Here is a 9081-nt window from a genome sequence, read left to right as displayed (position 1 = left end):
AGGAACATATATAATAATATCTTTGAGTTCTTGTGCAGGAACTAAGGCCCCCACCCAGGTGGAGGATGGTAACTTCAGGCTGAGCACAGGATTCCTGGAGCACCAACCCTGTTATCTCACCACCAACCAACCAGAAGAAAGTCACACGCCCTGCAGCCCTCACCCCAAATTCTGCCTATAAAAACTTCTCCCCCAAAACCATCAGGGAGTTCGAGGATTCTGAGCATGAGGGTCCCGTCCTCTTTGTATTGGTGCCTTTACAATAAATGCCGCATTTTCCTTCACCACAACCTGGTGTCAGTAGATTGGTCAGTAGATTGGCAGCTGTGCTCAGGTGAGCAGACCCAAGTTTGGTTAGGTAACAACAGGAGAAAAAGAAATAAATTTTAACTCGAGCACATGGAGGTTTCATAGGGACCTAAGAAGGGGCCAAAGCAGGCAGCTTTTATACTTCTTAGACAAAGAAAAAAGATTTGCGAGGAATTGGCAGGACAAAGAAACTTAGGCTTTGGGTGCTCAATTAGTGAAGAATCTAAACAGAATTTGAGCTTGGGGTAGTAAATTAAAGAAGTAGTAAGGTTTATACAGGCATCTCGCCCGAATTTGCCATCTCTGGCCATAAGGGTTGTCCTTCTACCTCCAGATGCATGGAATGAACCTTTCACATGAAAGATTTATTTCCTGGTTTCAGAAGGTAGAAAAGGAGGGTCAAAGTGTCCCCCTTGCATTGGCCGTTTCTTAAGCAGCTTTAATTCAAAATAATCAATACACCATTGAGGCACATTTTGGGGTGGCCCACCCTGGGCCCCAACGTCTTGTCATATCAAAAAACAGATGCCAATTATTAAAGATTTAAAAATATGAAGGGAGGGGCTTCCCTGGTGGCGCAGTGGTTGAGAGTCTGCCTGCCAATGCAGGGGACACGGGTTTGAGCCCTGGTCTGGGAAGATCCCACATGCCGCGGAGTGACTAGGCCCGTGAGCCCCAATTGCTGAGCCTGCGCATCTGGAGCCTGTGCTCCGCAACAAGAGAGGCCGCGATAGTGAGTGGCCCGCGCACCATGATGAAGAGTGGCCCCCGCTTGCCACAACTAGAGAAAGCCCTCGCACAGAAACGAAGACCCAACACAGCCATAAATAAATAAATAAAATAAATTTAAAAAAAAAATATGAAGGGAGTTCCCTGGTGGCCTAGTGGTTAGGATTCCAGGCTTTCACTGAGTGGCCCAGGTTCAATCCCCGGTTGGGGAACTGAGATCCTGCAAGCTGCACAGCACAGCCAAAAAAGAAAGAAAGAAAGAAAGAAAAACATAAGAAACTAATTTTTTGTTGTTGTTGTTTGTTTGTTTTTATTTTTGGCCACGCTGAGCAGCTTGTGGGATCCCCGACCAGGGATCGAACTCATGCAGTGAAAGCATGGAGTCCTAACCACTGGACCACCAGGGAATTCCCACAAGGAACTATTTTGACCTAATGATTATATGTTGATTATTATATGATTATAATATTAAACCTTGTTTAATTATTATATTATTATTATATTGAAACAGGAGGGAAGGAGGCAGGGAACAACCTTTGAAAGAATGACATAGCCCGAGGACATGACATAAACTGATTAGAACCAAATGGGTCCAAAACAGTGGACAAGCCTACTTCCACTAGAGCTTGAACCTCAGTATACACTCACTGTAACACATCAGCAAGCTAAATGACACACCCACAGGCGCCATGACAGTTCCAAGACCCACCATAAGGATCAGAAAGTGGGTGGTGGCCTAATTCCTGGAAATCCCCGCCTCCTCCCAAAATAACTGGAATATCCTCCCACTCATTAGCCTATGAAATTACCCACCACTATAAAAACTGACAACCCCGTACCCTGGTGCCTTTTCTCGCCTTCTGAGATGGCCCACACTCTCTCTGTGGAGTGTGTTTCTCTCTAAATAAATCCACTTCTTACCCATCACTTTGTCTCTCACTGAATTCTTTCTCATTGAATTCTTGTCTCTCACTGAATTCTGTGTGATCTCAGTTGGAAGACTGTGGGTTTTAGCCGGGTTCGAGTCCCAATCTGAGGTGCCTGGTTTCAATACGACTATAATATTAAACCCTGTGACACAAAAATAGAGAATATACATTTTCTAGCACAGATGAAACAACTAAAATAGTTACCACTGCCAAAAAGAAAACAAATTTGAACTTAGATAAGGAGAGGTTTTGTTTGAAAGAATGTACTAGAGAGAATGCTCCAAACTTATGATCTGCAAAAGTCTCAAAAGCCAGACAGACAAGAGCTTTTCTTTATAAGGAAGGATAAACAAGGCTAGAAAAACAAAAAAACAAAAAACAGGTGAGAGTGGGACTTACCTGGCGGTCCAGTGGTTAAGACTCCATGCTTCCACTGCAGGGGGCGCCCACTCGATCCCTAGTCAGGGTACTAAGATCTGCAAGCCACGTGGTGAGGCCAAAACAAAACAAAACAAAACAAAAAACAGCTGACAGTGGATGAGGGTGCTGCATTACCTATAATTGACCAGGGAATGTTTTACCCTGAAGTTGCCTACTCTTGGGCTGTTGTCATGGCAGGGTTGTTCTGAATTACAGTGCTCAAAAGTGATCCAAAATTCAGGGCACTGGGGAGAGGAGAGAATCTCAAGTAAAGTTTGACTAAATCCTATTAACAAGCATTGTTCTGTAGGGGAGGAAAAATTCTCCTTTACCATCTTTGGATCTCTGGCCTAAGAATTAAACTGCTATAAGACAGATTAACAGGAGAAAACACATAAAAGTTGTATTAAATTCTCAGTCTACGTGGGAACCTTCACAAGAGAGTGAAGACCCAAAGAAGTGACCACAGCAGGAAGCTTTTATACCTTTTAGACAAAAAACAATCAATTTGTGAAGAATTGACAAAACAAAGGGTTTGGGCTAGGGGCAATAAGTGGTAAAGAAGAAAATAGAAAGATAAGGATTCGTTTAACAAGGTTTGTTTGTACAGATTTCTTGGCCCCAAATTTCCTGTCTCTGGTGATAAGAATGTCTTTCTTCCTCCTGGTACGAGGAGGGCACATTTTACATGGGAGATCCTGCTTTCAGGAAGACAATGGATGGTCAGAATGTCTTTCTTTCACTGGCTGTTCTTAAGTGCATTTAATTCAAAATAATCGACGTGCTGAAGTGGCATTTTTTGGACTTACATAGTTTGGTTTTCTTTAGTTCCTACTGATCAGTGGGGACAAACAATTCAGTAAATATTGATGAGACAAAGAATGGCGATTTGAAGGGTCTGTATCTGCCTCGTTCCTAGGTAAGCAAGGGGACTCTCATGAGTCTTACTGAAGTCAAATGGGGAAGGGTAGTCCTTTGCAGTAAGCTGTTTCCTACATGTGGGTGGGGGTGAGTGGTTCTTTAACCTTGGCCATTTTCCAAAATTATACAGTTGGAGAAAAGTTTAACAGTGTCACCACATATTAATTCAACAAATTCAACACTGACACCAAGTAAAATTCCAGAAATAATAAGTACACATGCTATATCTGAACAACAGAACATTAGAAACTTTAAACTAATGATAATAATAACAAATTTGCCCAAGAACTTTGGTCTATATGCCCTTTGAATAGCACCGAAGGGTCCTGTGTCTTCATTGTGTTCTTGTTGTGTCCCTGTCTGAGTTGGAAAAACACATTCCTGTGTTTCTCTTTTATTCACACACAATACTTCTGACACTTCTTTAGAAATTTATTTATTTTTTATTTATTTATTTTTGACTGCGTTGGGTCTTCGTTGCTGCGCGCGGGCTTTCTCTAGTTGTGGCGAGCGGGGGGCTACTCTTCGTTTTGGTGCACAGGCTTCTCATTGCAGTGGCTTCTCTTGTTGCGGAGCATGGGCTCTAGGCATGCGGGCTTCAGTAATTGTGGCTCGCGGGCTCTAGAGCGCAGGCTCAGTAGTTGTGGCGCACGGGCTTAGTTGCTCCGCGACATGTAGGATTTTCCCGGACCAGGGCTCGAACCCGTGTCCCCTGCATTGGCAAGTAGATTCTTAACCACTGAGCCACCAGGGAAGTCCCTGACACTTCTAACATAGTGTTTTCCCCACCAAACAATCCTCTGACACCAGCTGGGTGTCCTACAATTCAACTCAATTTTGATGCTATCTACCTGGAGATAGCGTTGGATCCCACAGGTTAAGGGCTCAGTCCTACAAGACTGCCCCTCCTCCACTGCAGAGGCCAATTACAAGTCCAGATTGTCATCTGTGTTTCTGGCTGACCAGGTATAAATCGAAGGCTCCTATGACCCCCTCCTCTAGTTCAATTAATTTGCTAGCGTGGTTCACAGAACTCAGGAAAATAGTTTACTTGCTAGATTGCTGGTTTATTATAAAAGGATATAACTCGGGTACAGCTTAATGGAAGAATGCATGGAGCAAGGTATGTGGAAAGGGGCTTGGTGCTTCCATACACTCTCGGGGTGCGCCTCTCTCCCAGCACCTCCACGTGTTCACCAGCCAAGAAGCTCTCAGAACCCCATACTTTTGGGATTTTTATGGTGGCTTCATCACATAGGCATGATGGATCATTAACTCCATTTTCAGCCCTCCTCTCTGTGGAGAATGGGGGCAGGAGGTGAGGCAGGTATGGAAAGTTCCCACCTTCTAATCATAGATTGGTCTTTCTGGTGACCAGCTTCCATCTAGGAACCCACCAAGATTTGTCTCATTAGAACAAAAGAGATTCCTATCACCCGGGAAATTCTATAGGATTTTGGAGCTCTATGGCAGGAATCAAAGACCAAATATTAGATCAAAAGATGCTCCTAGTGTTCTTTTATCACTTTGGAAATTTCAAGAGTTTCAAGGGCTCTGTGCCAGGAACCAAGGGCAGAGACCAGTAAATGTATTTTCTATGATTTCACACTATCACACATAAGACATCATTGTCTGTTATAACACAACATTGTAAATCAACTATACTTCAATAAAATAAATAAAAAGGAAAGACATCATTATATGTTGGAAGACATGGCTCTGAATCACCAAAGTCAGAGGTCTCTGTGACTGTTAAGTTGAACAAGAACCTAGGGGCTGGGTGGGGGAGGGAAGTATTGGGAGTTCGGGGTTAGCAGATGCAAACTATTATATATAGGATGGATAAACAATAAGGTCCTACTGTATAGCACAGGGAACTATGTTCAATGTCCTGTGATAAACCATAATGGAAAAGAATATGAAAAAGAATATATATATATATATATACACACACACATATATCTGAGTCACTTTGCTGTACAGAAGAAATTAACACATTGTAAATCAACTATACTTCAATAAAATAAAATAAAATAAACCTAGGAGCTATATTAAGAAAAATATCTTTTCCCTTTGTCATTTTTCTGCTGATCATGGGGGAAAAAAATCTGAAGACAGCATCATGAATTTTATGGTCACGATTAGATTACAAGCAATATAAAAAAACAGAGTCACTGGGAGAAGGCAGGATCTCACCTGGGCATAGGTCTTTGGGCCGTAGCTTCTCCAAAGAACTTAGGAAGGGACTTCCTTGGGCCACCAAGCCCCCAAAGGGCATCTGGCACGTACACCCGCGCATGTGTCCAGGAACTTTATGTAGCCCCGCCCCTCGTGGGGCCAGACCCCGCCCCCTGGAGTCATTCCCCAAGGCGCCTGCGCTGTTGAACGTTCTGCCCAGAAGTCTTGTCTTAGTACCCCTTACGCAGGATCCAAACTTTCAGCAACAACTTGGTCCCTCTATCGACTCAGGGCTCTGATAACCCAACCAGAATGCAATCTGACGCAAGCCCACGGGAAGAAGCTGCAGGGTTCAGCCCAGTCCAGACGTAAATCTGTAGCACAGACCAGTCCTACCACCATCCCGCGCTGTACTTGATCTCCTGTCCCCCACCCTCACCCTTTCTGCCTCTTCTTTCCTGCCCAAACCCTCTGGCATGGACACACAGGAAAGCCGGCAGCCCCTCGGGGCCTGAATCCAGCGCATCCTACAATCCGTGTGTCTCCGCAACAGCACCAGGGCTGGCCACACAGATTTACCCTGCACTGTATAAGCGTAGAAGGCGCCCACAGGCCCTAGCTAGAGCTGCTCCCCACCCCCCCCCCCCCGAACTTGCTAGGTTTCTACTTCACACTTCTGGCCTAACACAGTTGTGCACACAAAGCTCAGCTGCCTGCAGAAGCTGCACCCAGGAGGCGATCTCCTCTGCCTAGCTGGGGTCTCTGGGCCTAACAGAATCCTCAGGTACCCTCTAAAATAACTTCTTAGATACGGAATTTGCCTCTGGAACCTCTCTGGTCCTAACAGAATCCTCAGGTACCCTCTAAAATAACTTCTTAGATACGGAATTTGCCTCTGGAACCTCTCTGGTCCTCTCCCCATCCTCAGGTCCTCCCTTCTCAGAACTGCTTAGAGGAGAACTTAATTCAGGGTGGCTTCTGCTGCTTACCCGGAACTGGCCCTCAGAATTTCCAGTTTCCAGAAACCTGGATACATGTAGAAGGGAGCAAAGGACTTAAAGTTTGGTAAGTGAATTTGCTTTTTTGGTTATACCTTGTGTTTAGAGAATTCTTCAAAGCACCATGTCTCCAACTCCTAGGGGCCCATTGGTTGCTTCACATGGTAAAACAAACAAAATATATGAACACAAAAGGACAAACCATCAGAAGATCACTCAAAATCACTAATCCCACCATTCTTTTCTGCCTTCCTCTCTTCCACATATTGAGTGAGCTACCATCACATGTAAGATCATTTTGATGATCAGTGATAGGGAAACAGAAGAGACATAGAGAATCTCTACCCCCAGAAAGGCACAGCCCAGCACCTAAATCCTCCTAGGGAAGACGGACATATAATACCCAACTCCCAGGGTATTACAAAGATTAACTCACATAATTTATGTGAGGTTCCCAGCACAGTGCCCAAGACAGAGGGCATGCTACCATTCTTGTGAACATATAGTAGATGTTCAAAAAATATTGCTTTAATGAATGAATGCATGTGGTTTCTGTAAGGACAAATGAAAACTAAAAACAAGGGGAAAAAAGCCCAGCTTAATTCTCTTTGTTGAAAAGAAGGGAAGAGCCTTCTCTCCCTCCCTTTTCTTAGAGCATTTCCTTTAGAAAACTTGTAAGTTCTTTCTCTGCGTCCTTGAAATGTATGTACAGCTTTTTAAAAAGCTAAATAAGAGCAGAAACTAACAGAGCATTGTAAAGCATTTATACTCCAATAAAGATAAATAAAATAAAATAAAATCCTTGCATTTCAAAAATAAAAAAAGCTACATAAGGCTCCTGCCAATTTTGCAACCCAGGAATGTTTCCTCAAAGACCTGGAAGCCATCTCTTTGAAATGTAAACATCCAGGGAGATAGCACACTTATCTCCCAGTTTCTGTGGGAGGGTAAGAGCCTAACTTACCAGGTGCCTTGCTCCAAGCTACAGAACTCCCTCCTGTCATAAAGATATGAGAAGTTTGCTCTTCCTCTGGATAAAGCCAATTAGCTACCACAGTTGGTCAGTCCAATTAGCTGGTGATGTTGGGATGAACTGTGTGTGACAAATGATGCTATCACGTCTTCTTACCTGAGAACTAGTTATTGTTTATACTGAGAACAAGTAAGTAGCACTTGTATCTGCTTATCTAATATTACAGGGTAAGATTTTCTTTCAGTCTCTTCAGTGTCTCAGAAGATTGCCTGTGATGCACATCACTTTCTTGTTTAATGCTTATTTAATAATAAAACTGTTTTCTTCCTTTATTACCTTTGGGGAGAGGATTTCTGGTTTGTGAGCCGATTTCATTTCATTTTATTTTATTTTTTAAACTAAATTTACTGAATTTTTAAACTTTTGGCTGCGTTGGGTCTTCGTTGCTGCGCGTGGGCTTCTCCCTAGTTGCGGTGAGCGGGGGCTACTGTTTGTTGTGGTGCGCGGGCTTCTCATTGCAGTGGCTTCTCTTGTTGTGGAGCATGGGCTCCAGGCGTGTGGGTTTCAGTAGTTGTGGCTCGCGGGCTCTACAGCACAGGCTCAGTAGTTATGGCACACGGGCTTAGTTGCTCCGTGGCATGTGGGATCTTTCCGGACCAGGGATCGAACCCGTGTCCCCTGCATTGGCAGGCGGATTCTTAACCACTGCACGACCAGGGAAGCCCTTCATTTTAAATTATATTACCCAACACCACCCGCTGGCAAAAAGAGCTTTGACTCAAACCATTTTCAACTTACGAGGAAAACATCTCAGCTTGTAATTTAAGTCGTCCTCACAACTCTAATCTTTTACCTTCAACTGCTTGAAACATTAACTTAAAATAGCGAGGAAGGGACTTCCCTGGTGGCGCAGTGGTTAAGAATCCGCCTGCCAACGCAGGGCACATGGGTTTGAGCCCTGCTCCGGGAATATCCCACATGCCGCAGAGCAACTAAGCCCGTGCGCCACAACTACTGAGCCTGCGTTCTACAGCCCGCAAGCCACAACTACTGAGCCCCCATGCCACAACTACTGAAGCCTGCACGCTCTAGAGCCCGTGCTCTGCAACAAGAAAAGCCACCGCAATGATAAGCCCACGCACCGCAATGAAGAGTAGCCCCCGCTCGCAGCAACAAAGACCCAACCCAGCCAAAAATAAATAAATAAAATATTAGATTACTTAAAAAAAAAAAGTAATACATGCCCATGATTTAAAAAAAAAAAATAAGGGGACACGGGTTCGAGCCCTGGTCTGGGAAGATCCCACATGCCGCGGAGCAACTGGGCCCGTGAGCCACAACTACTGAGCCTGCGCGTCTGGAGCCTGTGCTCCGCAACAAGAGAGGCCGCGATAGTGAGAGGCCCGCGCACCGCGATGAAGAGTGGCCCCCGCTTGCCGCAACTAGAGAAAGCCCTCGCACAGAAACGAAGACCCAACACAGCCAAAAATAAAATGAATAAAATAAAATAAAAAAAATAGCGGGGAAGCGGCTGGGTCCACAGGACACCAAACAGATTCAAAGAATTCAAAAGCAGAAGTTCAGGTAATGCTGGGCAGAAAACCAGTTCTCCAAAGGTCCGGGG

Source organism: Eubalaena glacialis, chromosome 18 (assembly GCF_028564815.1).
Source record: "Eubalaena glacialis isolate mEubGla1 chromosome 18, mEubGla1.1.hap2.+ XY, whole genome shotgun sequence".
Taxonomy (NCBI): Eukaryota; Metazoa; Chordata; class Mammalia; order Artiodactyla; family Balaenidae; genus Eubalaena; species Eubalaena glacialis.
Note: the sequence above shows the minus strand (reverse complement) of the source record.